Genomic DNA, 23,172 nt, shown 5'->3' on the forward strand with positions numbered 1-23,172 from the left:
ATAAATTCCTTTCTTATGCCCTAGTAGATATTTGAGCCTATTATTCATCCATTTTGGGTCATTTCTATTTGATCTAATTTCTTTATATGGGATAAACGCTCTTTGAGCAGCATGTATAGTGTTCAGAAAACTGTCATATTGATAGCTCTCTTCGTTACCCCAGTCAACAGATGATAAGTGTTCTCTAAGCCCATCGTAATCTGCTAAGCGAAAATCTGGGACTGTTACTGAGTTATCGCTACTATCGTACTTCCATTCAATGCTAAATGTAATTGACTTGTGGTCGCTAGCACCCAGTTCCTCTGAAATTTCTAAATTATTAACAAGGGATTCATTGTTTGCCATAACTAAGTCAAGCAGGTTATTTCCCCTTGTAGGTTCTGTCACAAACTGCTTCAAAAAACAATCCTGAAATACTTCTAAGAAGTCGTACGATTCTAAATTCCCAGTCAAGAAATTCCAATCAACATGACTAAAGTTAAAGTCTCCTAGAATTACTACATTATCGTGCCTTGTGGCCTTAACAATTTCCTCTCATTTGCTCTCTTTTTACATTGCTTCACCACTCTCTTAACCACTCTTTTTCTCTCCATATACTCTTCCCTCCTTGCATCACTTCTGCTTTGTAAAAACATCTCATATGCTAACTTTTTCTTCCTTACTACTCTTTTTACACCATCATTGGACCAATCGCTCCTCTTCCCTCCCGCACCCACTTTCCTGTAACCACAAACTTCCACTGAACACTCTAACACTACATCCTTAAACCTACCCCATACATCTTCGACCCCATTGCTTATACTCTCACTAGCCCATCTATCCTCCAATAGTTGTTTATATCTTACCCTAACTGCCTTCTCTTTTAGGTTATACATCTTCACTTCTCTCTTACTTGCTGCTTCTATTTTCCTTGTATCCCATCTACCTTTTATCTCTCACTGTAGTTACAACTAGAGTGTGATCTGATATATCTATGGCCCCTCTATAAACATGTACATCCTGAAGTCTACTCAACAATACATAATACATAATCCAACAAACTACTGTCATTTCGCCTTACATCACATCTTGTATACTTACTCTCCTTTTCTTAAAATACGTATTACTTATAATTAACCCCTTTATATACGAAGTTCAATCAAAGGGCTCCCATTATCATTTACACCTGGCACCCCAAACTTACCTACCACACCCTCTCTAAATGTTTCTCCTACTTTACCATTTAGGTCCCCTGCCACAATTATTCTCTCACTTGGTTCAAATGTTCCTATACATTCGCTTAACATCTCCTAAAATCTCTCTCCCCTCTACACTCCTCTCTTCTACAGGTGCATACACGCTTATTATGACCCACTTTTCATATCCGACCCTTATTTTAATCAACATAATCCTTGAATTTAAACATTTATAGTCCCTCTTCTCCTTCCATAACTGGTCCTTCAACATTATTGCTACCCCTTCCTTAGCTCTATCTCTCAGCTACTCCTGACTTAATCCCATTTATTTCTCCCCACTGAAACTCGCCTACCCCATTCATCTTTGTTTCGCCTAGGACCAGGACATGCAACTTCTTTTCATTCATAACATCAGCAATCATCTCTTTCTTATCATCCGCACTACATCCACGCACATTCAAGCATCCCAGTTTTATAAAGTTTCCCTTCTTCTGATTTTTAGTAAATGTGTACAGGAGAAGGAGTTACTAGCCCATTGCTCCCGGCATTTTAGTCGCCTCATACGACACGCATGGCTTACGGAAGATATATATATATATATATATATATATATATATATATATATATATATATATATATATATATATATATATATATATATATGCAATAAGATCACAGTAAACAGGTGATTTCAAAATATGCAAAACAACCACTCTGAAAGAATAGAGAAATTCCAAGCGCTTTCGTGACTACTCACATTATCAAGGAACTATGAAAGAGAAGCATCCAAGGAAGCTATATAAGGGGTCGGCCAGCACCTCACTATCAGATCCCACAACGGTTAAACACGTGACGCGCGGCGAGCCAACTTGGATAGGTCCTTTGCAAAACTCGCCCCCAAGCTATTTATTTGTCCAGTGTATTATTAAATTCTTCCCAAATTCTATTAATTATAAATGGATCTAATTTATATAAACCAAAGGAAATATTCATATTATTGTCAAAACTGCTTTTTATGAAACAAGATTCAATTATATTCCTGTCGACCATGGACTTGCTTGATACTACTTTCTCAACTTTTTGAAAATCAATTGGATGGTTAAAATCTCTTACATGAATAAATAGAGCATTGGAATCTTGTCCAGTTCTAATGCTATATTTATGTTGTTTTAATCTTAGTTCGAGATTTTTACCAGTTTGACCGTAATAAACTTTATCGCAAATTTTACAAGGAATCTTATAGACACATCCATCAGTTTTACATTCAGAAGTTTGGTATGGCAATGGGAAATCCTCTTTCACCTGTTCTTAGTAACCTATACATGGAATTTTTTGAAACAAGGTTGCTTAACACAATCCTCCCTAATAGAGCTAAATGGTTCAGATATGTTGATGATATTTTGTGTCTTATGCCCAAAAATGTAGGTATACACCATTTTCTTGGAAAATTAAATAGCTTAGCCCATTCTATAAACTTTACTGTTGAGTTTGAAGAAAATAACTCATTGCCTTTTCTAGATGTTTTAATTATTAAGGGTAATAATGAATTCAAATTTAAAATTTACAGAAAACCTACAAATAACTGTTCCTATGTCCACTATTATTCCTCGCATCAAGATAGAGTCAAACTGTGTGTTTTCTCATCAATGTTTTTGAGAGATTTACGAATTTGTAGTCCTGAGTTCATAGATGAGGAAATATCCAAAATTTATGAAATAGGTAATGATTTAAAATATCCAAGAAATGTAATTGATAAATCTTTTAAAGTTGCTAGGAACACTTTTTATAATCCAAAAAAGGGCAACCAGCATTATTCAACTAAAAATATGTTGGTTCTCCCTTACCATGAAAACTTGGTTGATATGCCTTCTCTTCTTAAGACTTTTAATATTAAAGTTGTATTCAAAAATCTTGATACAGTAAAAAAACTTTTGATTAAGAATTCCCCCCAAAATGCTGATGGATGTGTCTATAAGATTCCTTGTAAAATTTGCGATAAAGTTTATTACGGTCAAACTGGTAAAAATCTCGAACTAAGATTAAAACAACATAAATATAGCATTAGAACTGGACAAGATTCCAATGCTCTATTTATTCATGTAAGAGATTTTAACCATCCAATTGATTTTCAAAAAGTTGAGAAAGTAGTATCAAGCAAGTCCATGGTCGACAGGAATATAATTGAATCTTGTTTCATAAAAAGCAGTTTTGACAATAATATGAATATTTCCTTTGGTTTATATAAATTAGATCCATTTATAATTAACAGAATTTGGGAAGAATTTAATAATACACTGGACAAATAAATAGCTTGGGGGCGAGTTTTGCAAAGGACCTATCCAAGTTGGCTCGCCGCGCGTCACGTGTTTAACCGTTGTGGGATCTGATAGTGAGGTGCTGGCCGACCCCTTATAAAGCTTCCTTGGATGCTTCTCTTTCATAGTTCCTTGATAATGTGAGTAGTCACGAAAGCGCTTGGAATTTCTCTATTCTTTCAGAGTGGTTGTTTTGCATATATATATATATATATATATATATATATATATATATATATATATATATATATATATATATATATATATATATATATATATATATATATATATATATATATATATATATATATATATATATATATATTATAGGTGCTGTTGGAGTGTGAGCAAAGTAACATTTATGAAGGGATTCAGGGAAACCGGCAGGCCGGACTTGAGTCCTGGAGATGGGAAGTACAGTGCCTGCACTCTGAAGGAGGGGTGTTAATGTTGCAGTTTAAAAACTGTAGTGTAAAGCACCCTTCTGGCAAGACAGTGATGGAGTGAATGATGGTGAAAGTTTTTCTTTTTCGGGCCACCCTGCCTTGGTGGGAATCGGCCGGTGTGATAATAAAAAAAAAAAAAAAAATATATAGGTAGTAGGTTGGTAGACAGCAACCGCCCAGGGAGGTACTACCGTCCTGCCAAGTGAGTGTAAAACGGAAGCCTGTAATTGTTTTACATGATGGTAGGATTGCTGGTGTCCTTTTTTCTGTCTCATGAACATGCAAGATTTCAGGTACGTCTTGCTACTTCTACTTACACTTAGGTCACACTACACATACATGTACAAGCACATATATACACACCCCTCTGGGTTTTCTTCTATTTTTTTTCTAGTTCTTATTCTTGTTTATTTCCTCTTATCTCCATGGGGAAGTGGAACAGAATTCTTCCTCCGTAAGCCATGCGTGTTGTAAGAGGCGACTAAAATGCCGGGAGCAGGGGGCTAGTAACCTCTTCTCCTGTATATATTACTAAATGTAAAAGGAGAAACTTTCGTTTTTCCTTTTGGGCCACCCTGCCTCGGTGGGATACGGCCGGTGTGTTGAAAGAAAGAATATGTATATGTATATATATTTGTATATATATGTATATATATATGTATGTATATATGTATGTATATATATATATATATAATGAGTTGCAGTGAAAAGAGAACCACTATCATGTCATAGCATATGGGCATGATGCGATAGGCAGATAGATAGAGAGAAAGAGAGAGTACTCACCTATATGTACTCACCTATATATAGTTGCAGCTCCTGGCCCCTCTTTTTCGCTGGTCGTTACTAGTTTCTCTATCCTGCTTCAAGAGCCTTTTCGTCCCTCTTCTTGTGGCTGCCTCAACCACTTCTTTCTCCAGCTCTTTTCACTTCCTGACTAAGTCTGAAGAAATACTTCCTGACATTCCTATGACTCATCTGAGTTCTCAACTTCCAGCACTGCCTTCTTGCGTGTGTGTTTTATTTACCTAGTTGTAGTGTCCTTGTTGTGGCTGCATGGATGGAGTCACAGCTCCTGGCCTCACCTCTTATCTGTTATTGACCCACAATTTTTCCTTACAGAAACCCTCGGTAACTCCACTGGTAAATGGGAGTGATTACTTTCCCTATAATGAGGCTGCAACGCTCGTTAATACGCAACGAATGCTCGTTAATACTCAACCACCAGGCGTTAATAGGCAACCACCGGGTGGTTAATACGCAACCACTGTTGTTCATTGTACCACGTCGCTGAGACGTAACGAGGCGGGGGCCGCCCCACCGGTACTAATGGCACAGCTGGGGGCTTATTGTTCACCTCGCCCCAACCAGCCATTGTTCCATGCTCCTCTACAGTCGTGCTCCACGCTGCTCAGAGACCTCTCTCACACCTCTGATTGGTTTCGAGTGTACCTAACCCTTCGAAACCCAGCCTGAAACCAGGCTTCCTTGGCGATTGCCTGATCAACTAGGTTGTTGCTGTTAGCGCCCTCGCAGACTTACAAAGCCAACACAGCCTGGCTTCTGTGGCGCTTCCGTGGCACGTACGGATTCCTCTGAGGGAAGAGGACTGAGGTGAGAGGGAACAGGGAGCGGGTTTATGCAACATAAAGGAAGGAGGCAGAAGGATTTCTGCGGAGTCCGAAGCAGGTGTATAAGACCGGGAGATTTCATTACTATACTGAAGAAGGGAGTCGCATAGGAGCGATATAAAAAAAGAGACATGCATTACGGTGGTTTAAGATAGGAAAGACTCAGAGAAAGAAATCATTGCGATGTGAGAGAAGTAGGAAGACAAGTCCGAGGTAAATGAAAACCGAAGAGAATGAAAGAGAAGGTGGATACCTGGAGTATACCTGGAGAGCGTTACAGGGGTCAGCATATTTAAAACAAAAAATTAAGTTTATCAGTTCCATATATTGGTGGGAGACAGCCGATGACTTGAAAAAAAAATTCCAAGTACACTTGAAAAAAAATATATAGAAATCGTGCGAAAAAATCAACATATCATATCAACAAATTACTTGAAATTTGATGAGATAAGATGATTAACACTGTGAAAGTAATTAGCAATAATAGTCCCTAGGGACTCAGGCAGCAATATTCCATAGTGATAAATGAATAATATTGCACAATGATAAGCATAATTGTATTGTCTATGTGTTAGAGACACCATCTTAATAACCCTAGCTGGATGCCAAAGACAGTAGCCGTGCATTATATCAACCACCTAAAATCCAATTTTATAATTTCTTCTAAATTATATAACACAGCTAGTAATAATGATAACAACAACAACAACAATAATAATAATAATAATAATAATAATAATAATAATAATAATAATAATAATAATAATATATTATTATTATTATTATATTTTATTAAAATTCTTGATTATTATTATTATTATTATTATTATTATTATTATTATTATTGTTGTTGTTGTTGTTGTTGTTGTTGTTGTTGTTATTATTATTATTATTATTATTGTTATTATTATTATTATTATTATTATTATTATTATTATTATTATTATTATTATTATTATTAATATTATTATTATTATTATTATTTTAAACCCAAGAATTGCTGGAGGAAACTGAGTTCCTCATTAGAGAAATTAATATTACATTTCACGGACTTCAGCCCAAGTCTGGATTAGTTGGCTAATCTAAAGTTTTCACGGCCGTATTTTCTACGTCCATATTCGCGTAATTCAGCAATCTATATTATTATATTCAGTGGGAAGCACAACACCGTTAGCGTCTATATAGCACTTGGAGACATAGGAAACAATCAGATTTGACCCCAGGAATAGGTCCATAACATATGTTTTAGCGAAAATCTGTACATGATCATGCGTCTTAGTATTAATTCCCTGTAATCTACACTCACTCGTATTTTCCTCAGTTTTATACAGAAAATCTGGCTACAAGACACCAGCTGACTACCCTCGGATCAGGGGTCGGGGAACCGGGGTAAATTACCCCAAATGGGGTTAAAATGAAAATTTCGGGGGTAATGAAGCTTCAATAAACATAAATAAAATTACACGAAACTTTTTTATTTAATAAACGAGGTAAATTATATTGCTTTATCACGGATAATATTTACTTTTCAGCTTGTATGACTGCATTCTCCATACAAATGGATTCAATAAACTGTTTTGAATTTGATTGCGTCTTGTGTATCCCGGATTCTGCTTTGGGGTAATACTTAAAAAAGTTGCCGATCTCTGCCTTAGATGGCTCCTAGGATCATTGCCGCTGTGGGCTTGTCACAGACCAGGCTTCCTGGTGATGCCGTGGACAGTCAGGCAATTCTTGCTAGCTGTCCGCATTCCAACCCAGGCACCACAACAAGGGTTATCAAGAGTTTTTTGGAGGAACTCGTAAAGTTCCTCCTTGAAAATTTGCAGCGACCTATTGGTTACTTTCCCTATATTTAGAAACTAAGCTGAGAGTATTAAAACTTTGGCTTACAGCAAGTATATAGTTAATATTCGTGTTGCATGTAACTCCCAAGAAAAATATTCTTGCATTTAACTTAATTACTAAAGTTCGAGACATATGATGATTAAATTACCGTCTGAAATTTAGACAGGATACCACATAGTGGTGGTAAATAGTAGTGGTCAATGTACAGGTTTAATTTCTTGTTGCTAAACTAATTTCGACGTAAGGAAATTGTCATATACTTTTCGTTATGCACAATGATTTAATTTTATAGCAGCAAGTATATATAAAACGAAGAGGGTTTCTAGAATTTTTACTAAACCATAAAATAAAACGTTGTAGTTTACTACAATAAAACCTTAAAGGCTTGCAAACAATTTATTTTAGTGTACAGTATGAAGAAAAATACACATTTATTGTACAAATGTATACATTGGGGAACAACGTTTCGCTCTGTGTAGAGCGTTGCAAAGACCGAAATATTTTCCCGATAAACCCCTTTTCAGCAGCATTGCGCCATGTCATCCAGGTTGTTGTACTTCTGTGTTAATTTCCTCAGTAATCTAGTGAATCTATAGAACAATGATAAAACTCTATCCTGTCGGTAAATATCCTAAATATCCTACAGAACAATTTTTAACACAAGTATGACACATCTATATTTATTATTTATTATCACACTGGCCGATTCCCACCAAGGCAGGGTGGCCCGAAAAAGAAAAACTTTCACCATCATTCACTCCATCACTGTCTTGCCAGAAGGGTGCTTTACACTACAGTTTTTAAACTGCAACATTAACACCCCTCCTTCAGAGTGCAGGCACTGTACTTCCCATCTCCAGGACTCAAGTCCGGCCTGCCGGTTTCCCTGAATCCCTTCATAAATGTTACTTTGCTCACACTCCAACAGCACGTCAAGTATTAAAAACCATTTGTCTCCATTCACTCCTATCAAACACGCTCACGCATGCCTGCTGGAAGTCCAAGCCCCTCGCACACAAAACCTCCTTTACCCCCTCCCTCCAACCCTTCCTAGGCCGACCCCTACCCCGCCTTCCTTCCACTACAGACTGATACACTCTTGAAGTCATTCTGTTTCGCTCCATTCTCTCTACATGTCCGAACCACCTCAACAACCATTCCTCAGCCCTCTGGACAACAGTTTTGGTAATCCCGCACCTCCTCCTAACTTCCAAACTACGAATTCTCTGCATTATATTCACACCACACATTGCCCTCAGACATGACATCTCCACTGCCTCCAGCCTTCTCCTCGCTGCAACATTCATCACCCACGCTTCACACCCATATAAGAGCGTTGGTAAAACTATACTCTCATACATTCCCCTCTTTGCCTCCAAGGACAAAGTTCTTTGTCTCCACAGACTCCTAAGTGCACCACTCACTCTTTTTCCCTCATTAATTCTATGATTCACCTCATCTTTCATAGACCCATCCGCTGACACGTCCACTCCCAAATATCTGAATACGTTCACCTCCTCCATACTCTCTCCCTCCAATCTGATATTCAATCTTTCATCACCTAATCTTTTTGTTATCCTCATAACCTTACTCTTTCCTGTATTCACCTTTAATTTTCTTCTTTTGCACACCCTACCAAATTCATCCACCAATCTCTGCAGCTTCTCTTCAGAATCTCCCAAGAGCACAGTGTCATCAGCAAAGAGCAGCTGTGACAACTCCCACTTTGTGTGTGATTCTTTATCTTTTAACTCCACGCCTCTTGCCAAGACCCTCGCATTTACTTCTCTTACAACCCCATCTATAAATATATTAAACAACCACGGTGACATCACACATCCTTGTCTAAGGCCTACTTTTACTGGGAAAAAATTTCCCTCTTTCCTACATACTCTAACTTGAGCCTCACTATCCTCGTAAAAACTCTTCACTGCTTTCAGTAACCTACCTCCTACACCATACACTTGCAACATCTGCCACATCTATATAATTAAAATATATAAACATACCAGAGTTCATAAACATTAACTCTTGCAGCCGTGTGTGCGGAGTTTACAAACAATAAAATAACCCATGAGACTGGGATTAGTCAACTAATACAGGAAAACTCCAATTCCTAGCAGCCCACTAACTTTAGACTTCTGAATGGAAATAAATAAATAAAAGTTGAAAATTGACGAAAATGTAAAGATACGTATCGTGAAAAATATATTAAAAATCCGATAACACTCCACGACGGTACTGTCAGGCATCTTGAAAACGGCCGCCATACTGGAAAATTTCAAAACCTGAATTGCGGCTAAAGTATATGCTTGTGGAAAATTTATTATTTTACAGATCATTAGCACTCATATTTCTCTCTCATGCGCATTATTATCTGGTCATTAATCTTCCACATTAGCTCCGGACCTCCCGTTCATTATTATTAGATGATAATGATCATTTGCTCCCGTCGATCAATTTATTGAAACTGTAGTAGTATTATGAGGAATGTATACGTTGATATGAATAAGTAGTCGCATCATTTACTAAAATTAAAGTAATTAATAGGTATTAATTTATGACAGGTTAGCTGCACGTACATTTAACCACGATTTATCATGTTTGTTAATTGTTCCTGGGGCCAGAGAGCCTCAGGTGAGTCAAGTTTTACCCAAATGCAGCAAAAACAGATTAATAAAAATTTTATTAGCCTGTTAATATATGGTCGCCATGAGCACAAGGAATCTCAGGGTGACTAACTTGTCAAAACAACAGCGAGAAAGGGAATAAATTCACCCAACCAGAAAATTAGAATTTCAAAAGCCTATCATAAGATAGTAAATCAATTTCACTAACTATATATATTGTTAAGTTTTTAAAATATCAGTAAGGAAGGGTGAGGAGCGAAACGTTGCCGAGTGTCCGTCACAGGTCAGATTTGATGTTCATACGTGCTGGAACAGACTTATTAAAATAGCGTTAAAATATATTTAATACCCTGGACCATGACAGGAACGGCTTTTACATTCACATTACTCAAGACATGATCATACAGTCAAAACTGCATGAATAATGTCGAGTATCAGAAACCGTGGAGTACAGTACATACATATTCCTTAAAACATAAACAATAACTTAGATTCTACGCTGGTTTGCGAAGGGAACTGTTTCTACTTACGGTCTCAAACAGATGATGCAACGAAAAATGTACGAATTAAATAAAAGGTCAGAAACGATGGAGTACAAAGATGCTCCAGGGGTATGGTATCCATACCTCTAAGGGGTATATATACCAAATAATGGGGGTATGGGTCTCTATCTCGGAACAGTTTTAAAAACAGTTTGTTAGATTAGAATTAACTGTCAGCTGTTGTTACTAACTATCCATATGTAAAGTAAAGCCAAACTGTTGACATCTTTTGAAGTCATACTGATACATAATTAGGCTGACGATAATGATGATGATAATGATTTCCACAATCTGGTGAAGGTGGTATGGGGGCACATGGGGCAATCTATGGGGTCTGTAATCATAAAAGGGTTAGGTACCCCTGTTCTACAGTGAATTTCCTATATTAGTACTAAAATTTACTTGAAACCAGTACAGCAACGATCTTATTACCACTGAAATTCGATTTGTGGTGTATTTTTATTTACGTCGGGATTGTTGATTGGAATAAATTTGACTTCTGGAAGTCTCAAAAGCCCAGCCTACTGTAGTAACGATCATATACCAATGGATAAGCAGCCACGTCAACCGAACGCCTCGGATAACCCGAAAGTCACTAATGAGAGCATTATATCGGTACTAGTACATTAAATAACGTTGCGTTATGATGACAGTAATGAACATAAGGATAGTTCTCGGTGGAATTAAATTCCAATTAAAATTATGATTCCAGTGTTCAGTCTTATTAAATCCAGGTCCTATAAATAGTTGCTTAATGCAGTACATGTGCAGTCGTTCCTCCTGAAATCTCAATGTAATCTGGGAAACAGCTTTAAAGACACAAGAACGATAAATATCATTTATTTCAGTGCCTGCATTTCACTGCTCATTTAGTTGTTTAAATTATTATTATCAAAGCTAAGAAAGTATAAACTAATATTAAGGTCATCATCATTGGGGAACTATCAACTAGAGGCGTCTATCAGTGGAGGTAAACATCAGTGACTTAAGTCTTCCCTGACAGGTTGACCAGGTAAAATTCTCATTATTGAGAAATATAATTCAATAAAAGTCGCTTAGATTTATACAGTATCATTTTAGATATATTTTTCAGTTATTATTAAGTTTATAAGGTAAAAATTAGACAAAGATTGCTTATTAAACAAGAATAATCACGGAAGTAATATCGTAAATGAGGAAATATGCGTCAATAAATGATGTAACGGAATAAGCCCTCTCTCCAAATATATAATATACATTCAGAGGCCACTTTATTAGATACACCTCTCCAGTACTTGGTATGACTTCCTTTTGCCCCCAGAATAGCCTGTAAACATTCTTAAGAGATCCTAATTCTTGTTGACTTGATAGTATAACGTAGTTGCTGCAGATTTGTCTACTGCACAATCATGATATGAATCACCGTTTCCACCACATCCCGAAGGTTTACGCCAAATTCTGGCCCTACCATCTGCTTGTGGCAGCAGAAACTGCGATTGGTAAGACCAAACATTTTTCAAATCTTCAACTGTTCCGTTTCGGTAACCCTGTGCCCACTGTAGCGTTAGTTTCGTTATTAGCTGACAGGAGTGCAGCTCAGTGTATTACTCTGCTGTTGTAACCCATTCACGTTAAAGTTCAACGTGTTGTGCGTTCAAGATGCATACCATACCACTGTTGTAACGAGTGGTCATCTCTCACAATCAAGTCGTTTTCGCCCACAGAACTGCTGGTAACTGGATGTTTTGTGTTTTTCTCACCATTCTCTGTAAACTTTAAAGCCAGCTGCGTACGAAACGCCTAGAAAATCAGCACATCTGGTACCAGCAATCATTCCACCGTCGAAGTCACTTAGATCACATTTCTTCCCTTGTTGTTATTTACTTATAATCATTTGTTTGCGGATCTTGGCTTAAATAGCAACGCTCATCTTGCCATATAGGACAAGTGAAAATTTGTGTATGCAATAATTACGCCAAAATCAATCTGAACCTAACGAAAAAAATATATTTCACTGTGTTTGTTTAGTGTTAAATTATTGTAAACAAATCTAAAATATATTTAGTTGGGTTAGGCTAAAATAAATTGTTCTTGTTATAATAAGGTTAGGTAAGTTTTTTAAGATTCTTTTGGTTCAAAATTAAAATTTTTTACATTAACATTAATGAAACATTAATGTTAATGTAACATTAAACGTATAAGTGAAAATTTTAGAAAGGACTTAATTTTAAATGAGTTCTTGCTAATTGACCAGTTTTACATATTTGGCACGACATATATATATATATATATATATATATATATATATATATATATATATATATATATATATATATATATATATATATATATATATATATATATATATATATATATATATATATATATATATATATATATATATAACGACACTACATCTAGCCGAGGGCTCTAACCCAAGTTGTTTTGGCCCGCCTCATGGTGAGCGAAAAATCACGCCACATTCTAACCCACAGGACCACCCAATCCTACAAAGATCACACACAAAGCAGAGTTAGGTGTTGTACCGTGATCCGAAGACTGTCATTCCCATTTGCCCCCTTGGGGCGGGGATGGCAGACCAGAGAGGCCTAGCTTGTGGCTAGGCCTGGGGACAGTTGGTCCCAAAGATGAGGGGGTACTTGTGCCTCCTCCCATGGGAGACTTAGGTCTCAGACACTCCCTAAAGAGGGAGTCAAGGCCGGGCCACCACTTGGAAAAGGCCCGGGCCGGGAGAATACCGGCGAATCTTTAATAATAATAATAACAACAACTCATTTAAAATTAAGTCCTTTCTGAAATTTTCTCTTATACGTTTAAAGATATCTTTTTTTCATTAATGCTAATGTAAAAAATTTTAATTTTGCGTCAAAAGAATCTTAGAAAACTTACCTAACCTTATTGTAACAAGAACAATTTATTTTAGCCTAACCTAACTAAATATATTTTAGATTTGTTTACAATAATTTAATACTAAACAAACACAGTGAAATATATTTTTTTCCTTAGGTTCAGAATGATTTTGGCGAAATTATTGCATACACAAATTTTCACTTGTCCTATATGGCAAGATGAGCGTTGCTGTTTAAGCCAAGATCGCAAGTTCTGCCTATTCGGCACGACATATATATATATATATATATATATATATATATATATATATATATATATATATATATATATATATATATATATATATATATATATATATATATTTATATATATATATATATATATATATATATATATAGTATATATATATATATATATATATATATATATATATATATATATATATATATATATATATATATATATATATATATATATATATATATATATATATATATATATATATATATATATATATATATATATATATATATATATATATATATATATATATATATGTATATATATATATATATATGTATATATATATATATATATATATATATACATATATATATATATATACATATATACTTTGTCCTTGGAGGCAAAGAGGGGAATGTATGAGAGTATAGTTTTACCAACGCTCTTATATGGGTGTGAAGCGTGGGTGATGAATGTTGCAGCGAGGAGAAGGCTGGAGGCAGTGGAGATGTCATGTCTGAGGGCAATGTGTGGTGTGAATATAATGCAGAGAATTCGTAGTTTGGAAGTTAGGAGGAGGTGCGGGATTACCAAAACTGTTGTCCAGAGGGCTGAGGAAGGGTTGTTGAGGTGGTTCGGACATGTAGAGAGAATGGAGCGAAACAGAATGACTTCAAGAGTGTATCAGTCTGTAGTGGAAGGAAGGCGGGGTAGGGGTCGGCCTAGGAAGGGTTGGAGGGAGGGGGTAAAGGAGGTTTTGTGTGCGAGGGGCTTGGACTTCCAGCAGGCATGCGTGAGCGTGTTTGATAGGAGTGAATGGAGACAAATGGTTTTTAATACTTGACGTGCTGTTGGAGTGTGAGCAAAGTAACATTTATGAAGGGATTCAGGGAAACCGGCAGGCCGGACTTGAGTCCTGGAGATGGGAAGTACAGTGCCTGCACTCTGAAGGAGGGGTGTTAATGTTGCAGTTTAAAAACTGTAGTGTAAAGCACCCTTCTGGCAAGACAGTGATGGAGTGAATGATGGTGAAAGTTTTTCTTTTTCGGGCCACCCTGCCTTGGTGGGACTCGGCCGGTGTGATAATAAAAAAAAAAAAAAAAAATATATATATATATATATATATATATATATATATATATATATTATAGCATTAGAAAAATCCCTCAAACATTGATATTGTAATAGCCTAAACGAAATTAACGTGGCAATTATAAAAATTCTGTCATATTCCGCTATGACATCAATAACATTACATACATAAATATATTGTCAGTGATATAAAAGTCACGGGTAATTATAGGGTAGCCTTCCATGGGACAACGTGTCCATTTAAAGTGACGAGAGAACGGTAACATTTAGAGGGGAGACTTCTAAAAGCTATGTAATGTAAATGGGGCTCATTAAAATAAACTCACTTAAAGAGGGAGGCATCTGCAAAAACAAGAAAGACGGCCACAGATATTCAACCCACATAATTCTGAGGTAAACTCTGGTTCAACCTTCAGAAACTGCACGAAAAATAAGCCCTAATTCCCCAGTGTGGCACTACATTTAAGACAGTCTAATGCATTTATATAAGAGCCCAATTTTAGACTGTGTACTATTACCTCAACTAAAAACGCATTTAATTTGAACAGCCCATTACTAACGCGACGGGCTGGAGTTTTGAGACTCTATGACCGCGGGTTCAATCCCGGCCAGGGGTATGGTTTGTTTGCAATCGTGTCATTACGATTTCTTAAGTCAAAGTCACTGATATTGTGTAATGACTGCCTATCATGCTCAATAATTGCCGATTTTACAATATTCCTTTCAAGCCAGGAGGAACAATGGAAGATGACTCTTGCTTCCCGCCAATTTGTCAGATTATTAAAAGCTCTAATATGGTTGAAAATCGTTTCGACTCCTGTGCTGTACGTATCAAATAACGGTGCTGGGAATTTCTCACCTCCAATGGTTTTCCCGTTTGCCCCAAATAGGAGAGACTGCGAAGGTTGCAACCAACTCTGTAGACACCACCAACATGTTGTTGGAATACATTGTTTATCAGGATGCTTCTAACAGTCTGTGAATTTTTAAATTTTTAAATTCTAAGAGCATTCGGCAGGATAGATAAATTCTCTTATGAAGACAAGCATTCCCCAGGCACTGTATGAACCCAAGCATTCTTCAGGCACTGTATGAACCCAGGCATTCCCCAGGCACTGTATGAAGACAAGCATTCCCCAGGCACTGTATGAACCCAAGTATTCCCCAGGCACTGTATGAAGACAAGCATTCCCCAGGCACTGTATGAACACAAACGTTCCCCGGGCACTTTATGAACAGAAACATTTTCCTGGCTCTATGTGAACATTAATATTCCTCAGGCACAGTATGGCCATTAACATTCCCCGGGCACTATATGAACATATACATTCTCCAGACACTATATGAACACAAGCATTCCCCATTTACTCTATTAAGACAAACAATCTGGGGATTGTATAAACTGTATAAACACAAGACTGGCCTTGACAAGTAAAATTTCTCCCACGATGTTGCAAATATATATGAGGACCAGTATGTTTCTCACCTCTCCCTCCACATTGGCACCATCACACTGACACTGGTTTTCATTTTATTCTGTTTTCTACCATTACCTCCTTCGTGCTAAGAGCTTCCCCATAAATATAATTAGATGAGAAATCAAGAAACCGTTGCAGTGAGCCCAGATTAATCTCAGATTGGAAGCAGAGCATCCTCGCCCAGCCTCCCTGACGTTACTATTCCTGCAGATTGGGATTAAAGATCTCTGTCGAGGCTCATCAGCTGTTGAGATGAGAGTGGTGCGGGACGTTACCCGGGGGAGACTGGGCTTTCCTGTGGTAAGGACGTCTCTAAAGTTCCCGTGTGTGTGTTGTGACGCCTCCAGGGTGTCCCCTGTGTGTGTGTTGGGACGTCTTCAGGGTGTCCCTTGTGTGTGTTGGGACATCTCCAGGGTTTCCCCTGTGTGTGTTGGGACGTCTCCAGGGTTTCCACTGTGTGTGTTAGGACGTCTCCAGGCATTCCCCTGTGCGTATTGGGACGCCTCTGGGGTTTTCCCTGTGTGTATGTTGGGACGTCTCCGGGGTTTCCCCTGTGTGTGTGTTGGGACGCCTCCAGGTTGTCCCCTATGTGTGTTGGAATGTCTCCAGGGTACCCCTGTGAAAGTTGAGACGTCTCTAAGGTACCCCTGTGAGAGTTGAGTCGCCTCCGGGGTACCTCTGTGTTTGTTGGGACGCTTCCAGAGCCCTCCTTGTTTGTCGATAGGCTTTCAGGGGCCAGAGCTGTGTATGTTGGGGCGCCTATAGGGCCCTGCTATGTGGGGACGCCTTTTGAGCCTTACACTACGTTTTCTGGATGTCTCCGGGGCCTTTCTGTGTGTGTGTTGGCACAGTGCAAAGCCTTCCTGTATGTGTTGGCACGATCCAGGGCACCTCCTGTAAGTGCTGGCACTGTGTAGGGCCCTCCTGTGAGTGTTGGCACAGTGCAGTGTGTGTGTGTTAGCACGGTCCCACACCTCTTCTATGTGCTCTCCTTTCTTATGTGAAGACGCCTTCTGATTGGTCCTCCTTTGAAACCGGCAAAAAATATTTGGGAAAATATCCCTCTACAAATTCCCTTCCTAGAGATAGGTTTCTTAGATTAGTCATTCTACAATTCTTTCCTAAAATAGCTCTCGTGAAACAGTCTTACCAAAATCGCTTTTCCGACGTAGCCTTTCTGAAACATCGCCTACGCAACTGCTTTTTTTTTTCCCTTAAAATACCCCTCATGAAATAATCTTCATAAAATAGCTCCCATGAAAGAAAAAAAATTAAAATGGCTGTCCGGTCTCATTTAGAAAGTGTGGCTTCAGTTCAGTGTTGGTGTCTTGAGAGAGACTGTAATTTGGAGTCGGGGATAATAGGAACCTATGCAAATTATACCATCAACATTTTGGTGTATATATTTTATATTAGTTGTACTATAATTTAATGTGACATTCTGTAATCTCAATGTACTAATGCCATGAAGTTCTGCAGCTGAGAAGAGAGGAAGGAGCACGTTACTAGTGGCCACTTTGCAGCTACGATACTTTGGAGTGATTAAACTTTTGATTTACGTTACTTTGGAGTGATTGAGCTTTTGATTTAGGTTACTTTGGAGTGATTGAGCTTTTGATTTAGGTTACTTTGAATTGTTATGACTTGGAACATCAGTTACTTTCGGGTCATGTTTCTCTGAGAACATGTTTTGGATTCATGTTGCTTTGGATTGCAATTGGTGAGGATGATGTTTCTTTGAGGTGTTGTTACTTTGGAGTGCTATTAGCTTTGCTTGTTATTACTATGGAGCACTATTATTATAGAGTACTGTTATTATGGAGTGCTATTACCTATAGCCTTCATTACCTTCACGTTGTGACACATGGAAGCGTTGTTACTCTGTACAAGTTTATCTCGCAGGTGATGCTGTTCAAGAATGAATTCACTTCTGAGAACTATTACCAGCAAAGAGTTTTCATGCTTATAGTTCTCGATAAGGACAAATCCAACATTTTTTTAAGCAGGTGTGGTGCAAGGGATTATCCATCAACCCATTCTTCTACGTCTACTTCCCAAAACTTCAAGTCTTCGGGTATATATATATTCAGTCAGTGTGAAGAATTCGTTAACCTTCTAAGGGTAAATATTATTGTGAATATTTAATGTTTACCTGGAGAGAGTTCCGGGGGTCAACGCCCCCGCGGCCCGGTGAACTGAGCAGCTCATGAGGGAAGAACTGCGAACAAATAGTCAGTAGAATTCCTAAACGGAATGACTGTGTTTTTAATGCATCAACACATAACCGAAGCGAAGTAATTGAACCATCTTTTTCTGGGACATAAACAAACAATTTTATTTCTGTAAGTTGAGTAGAGTATACATTCAAAATGGGAGAAAATGATAGGTTAGGTTAGGTAAGGTTCGTCAGGAAACAGGACAAATGTTTCCTGACGCGGGTCTTAGTCAGATGATGACCCGCCTTTGGAGCTTTTGGTCATCTGACCGAGGCCTTCCGCTGGCTTACCGGTCCACCCCTTTAAAAATTATGGTCATTTATAACCAATCTGTCTATATTGGAGACAATGATATGTATAAACTAGTGCACTTAAAATAATATTATATAACAATTTTACTGAAAATGACATGCATAAATTACTTCACTGAAAATGACGCGTATAATCTACTTCACTGAAAATGACGCGTATAATCTACTTCACTAAAAGTTCCTTGTTACGTAGAATACTTGGAATGAGAAATGTTCTACTGGGAATAACATACACTGTTAAACATGATTTAGGAAAGGAAAAGGAAACACATAGAAAAGGAGTGAGTAGATGATGGCAGAGGAAAACATGGTGAGTTAAGACATTATTTCAGAGAAACTAAATGAGATGTAATGTTGAAAGTTAACATACATGTGCAACATCTTATTATCTTTATTGTAGATGTTTCGCCATCCAGTGATTTTATCAATACAGATTCTAGGACATAATTTCAAGACAGTACAACTATGTACAAAAGATGAGGTAATCAGTCCCTCAGCCTTGGAGTTGGTGTTGAGAGCACCGTGGTTGTAGAGATTCTGGAGCAAAGGCAAGGAGACTGGCGTTTATATAGGCGTCAGTGGATAGGGACGTGTAGCAGACGAGGGCATAGTCACTGGTAGGCGGGATTCCCCAGTGGAAGTAGGTCCTACTCAAAGGGATGGGTTAGTTGTAGTAGCCATGAAGAAAGTCATGTAGCTATCCTCTGACACTGTAACATCATGGAATCTTGTTTCAGAGGACAGCTACATGACCTTCTTCGGGGACAGATGGATGATGGAACTGAATATTGATAAATACCAACAATAAATTCCCTAGAGGTGGAAAATACAGCGTCTGCACTCTGAAGGAGTGGAGGGAATATTGCTGTTTGGAGAGGTATGTGAACTGTAATGTTGGCGTGCCTCTGTCAAGACAGTGATGGAATGAGTGATGGTAAAAATGCTTCTTTTATCTAGGTCACCATGCCTCGGTGGGAGGCGGCCGGTGTGATTAGAAGAAACTAAATTAATGGAAATTAAAGAAAGGGAAATCAGATCACATGAAGAATAAGTGTAACAAAGTATTGGAGCATCAGAGAGAAGGACCATGTGCTATTAGTAAAGAAAATTCACTGAAAGTTCATTAAAATGTGAGAAATTTGTATGCTAGAATGGCAAGTTGGAAAATAGTTCTCAATTATATGGCTGGAGGTTAATGAGATTATTCACAACTTATGTTAGACTAAAAGTGGAATATGTAACAGCAGCTGTGTGATGCCCACACACATGTAAGTACACAATAATAAATAAGAAAAGATCCAAAGAGGAGTTGTGACATTGCTTCTACCAGAGCTTACAAAAATAACTTGAGATGTAAGGCTGTTGGTACTAGAGATGCTCATGAGCGTGCACACACACACACACACACACACACACACACACACATACACACACACACACACACACACACACACACACACACACACACTCTCACACACACACTCACACACACACACACACACACACACACACACACACACACACACACACACACACACACACACACACACACACACACACACACACACACACACACACATACACACGCACACAGAGTTAGTCTTCATCAAGGATGAGTGAAGACATGATGCAACACACAGGACATGAGCGTCACCCGCCATCAAATACTTGAAAGAACTCGATATTGGACAGACTTTCCTCGCTCTTCTCGCAGCCACTCTTGCTAAGACCCTCCTCTCTCAGTTCTTGCTAAGACCTTCCTCTCTCACTTCTTGCTAAGAGCTTCCTCTCTCACTTCTTGCTAAAACCCTATTCTCTCAGTTCTTGCTAAAACCCTCCTCTCTCAGATCTTGCTATGATCCCTGTCTCTCAGTTGTTGCTAAGACCTTCCTCTCTCAGTTCGTGCTATAACCCTTCTCTCTCAATTCTTGCTAAGACCCTCCTCTCTCAGTTCTTGCTAAGACCCTCCTCTCTCAGTTCTTGCTAAGACCCTCCTCTCTCAGTTCTTGCTAAGACCCTCCTCTCTCAGTTCTTGCTAAGACCCTCCTCTCTCAGTTCTTGCTAAGACCCTCCTCTCTCAGTTCTTGCTAAGACCCTCCTCTCTCAGTTCTTGCTAAGACCCTCCTCTCTTAGTTTTTGCTAAGAGCCTAATCTTTCAGTTCTTCCTATGACCTTCTCTCTCAGCTCTTTCTAAGACCCTCTCTCAATACTTGCTAAGACCCTCTCTCAGTTCTTGCTAAGACCCTCCTTTCTCAGCTCTTACTAAGACCCTCCTCTCTCAGTTCTTATAAGATCAAAGGTTCTTGCTAAGAATGTAATGGTTCTTGCTGAAACTAAGATTAATGATTATTGTTAAGACTAATAGCAATGGTTCTTAGTAAGACTAAGAATGACGATTCTTGCTAAGACGAGTTGTATCAGTTCTTGCTAGGACTGACATCAGTGGTTCATTTTAAGAATAAGAATAACCGTTTTTGCAAGGGCCATAAGTAGCAGCAGCTCTTGTTAGCAAGAGGAGAAGCAAACGTCTGCGTATTTAGATGTGTGTGTTACACGTTTATGTGTGCGTGTGTGCGTGTGTGTGTGTGTGTGTGTGTGTGTGTGTGTGTGTGGGGTCACCTATTTGTGGTTGCAGGAGTCGAGTCATAGCTCCTGGCCCCGCCTCTTCACTGATTGCTACTAGGTCCTGCTCCATGAACTTTATCAAACCTAGTCGTAAAACTATGAATGGTTCCTGCCTCCACTACGTCACTTTCTAGGCTATTCCACTTCCTGACAACTCTGTGACTGAAGAAATACTTCCTAACGTCCCTTTGACTCATTTGAGTCTTCAACTTCCAACTGTGACCCCTTGTTTCTGTGTCCCATCTCTGGAACATCCTGTCTTTGACCACCTTGTCAATTCTTCGCAGTATTTTATATGTCGTTATCATGTCTCCCTTGACCCTCCTGTCCTCCAGTGTCGTCAGGCTGATTTACCTTAGCCTTTCTTCGTAGGACAATCCCCTTAGCTCTGGAACTAGTCTTGTTGCAAACCTTGGCACTTTCTTTAATTTCTTGGCGTGCTTGACCAGGTGTGGATTCCAGATTGGTGCTGCATACTCCAATATGGGCCTGACGTATATGGTGTACAGCGTCTTGAACGATTCCTTACTGAGGTATCGGAACGCTATTCTTAGGTTTGCCGGACGCCCGTATGCTGCAGCTGTTATCTAATTAATGCGCGCCTCAGGAGATGTGCTCAGTATTATATTCACCCCTAGACTATATTCTGTCTGCGGTCTTCTTTGCCCTTCCCTGATCTTCATGACTTAGCATTTGGCGGGGTTAAATTCAAGGAGCCAGTTGCTGGACCACGCATCCAGCCTGTCCAGGTATCTTTGTAGACTTGTCTGATCCGCATCTGATTTAATTCTCCTCATTAACTTCACATCATCTGCAAACAGGGACACTTCTGAGTCTATCCCTTCCGTCATGTCATTCACATATACCAAGAATAGCACTGGTCCTAGAACTGACCCCTTTGGGACCCCGCTCGTCACAGGCACCCACTGTGATACCTCATCACGTACCATGACTCGCTGTTGCCTCCCTGTTAGGCATTCTCTGATCCATTGCAGTGCCCTTCCTGTTATACGTGCCTGATCCCCTAGCTTCTGTACTAATGTCTTGTGAGGAACTGTGTCGAAGGCCTTCTTGCAGTCCAAGAAAATGCAATCAACCCACCCTTCTCTCTCATGTCTTACTTCAGTTACTTGTCATAAAACTCTAGTAGATTTGCGACACAGGATTTGCCTTCCATGAATCCGTGCTGGCTGTCGTTTATAACCTTGTTCCGCTCCAAGTGCTCCACCACTCTCCTCCTGAAAATCTTCTCCATGACTTTGCATACCATACACGTCAGTGACACTAGTCTATAATTAACGCTTCGTTTCTGTCTCCTTTCTTAAAGATGGGGACTACATTTGCCCTCTTCCATACCTTAGGTAGTTGCCCAGTTTCAAGGGATGTGTTGAAGATTGTGGTTAGTGGCACACAGTGTCTCTGCTCCCTCTCTAAAGACCCACAGAGAGATGTTATCCGGTCCCACCTTCGACATACTGTATAACCCACGCAACTACTACTGCATACAGGTATCGTAAGGTTACAGGTGCTCTAGGTGGTGTGCTGCAGTACAGACTATAACCTGAATGATATAACATCAGTAGTAAGGAAGTAGTCATGGGGGTTCATTTAGGTAGCATAGCCCAAAAAAGAGGCAGAGTGACCTATTGATGTCCTAACCTGTCTAGGTACAGGGATACAAGGTACGCATAGGTGATTGCAACATGGTGATTGCAACTAGTTTAGTGGTTTATTGAATTAGTATGTTAGTAATATAATAATGATTATTGT

Source organism: Cherax quadricarinatus, chromosome 71, assembly GCF_038502225.1.
Source record: "Cherax quadricarinatus isolate ZL_2023a chromosome 71, ASM3850222v1, whole genome shotgun sequence".
Taxonomy (NCBI): Eukaryota; Metazoa; Arthropoda; class Malacostraca; order Decapoda; family Parastacidae; genus Cherax; species Cherax quadricarinatus.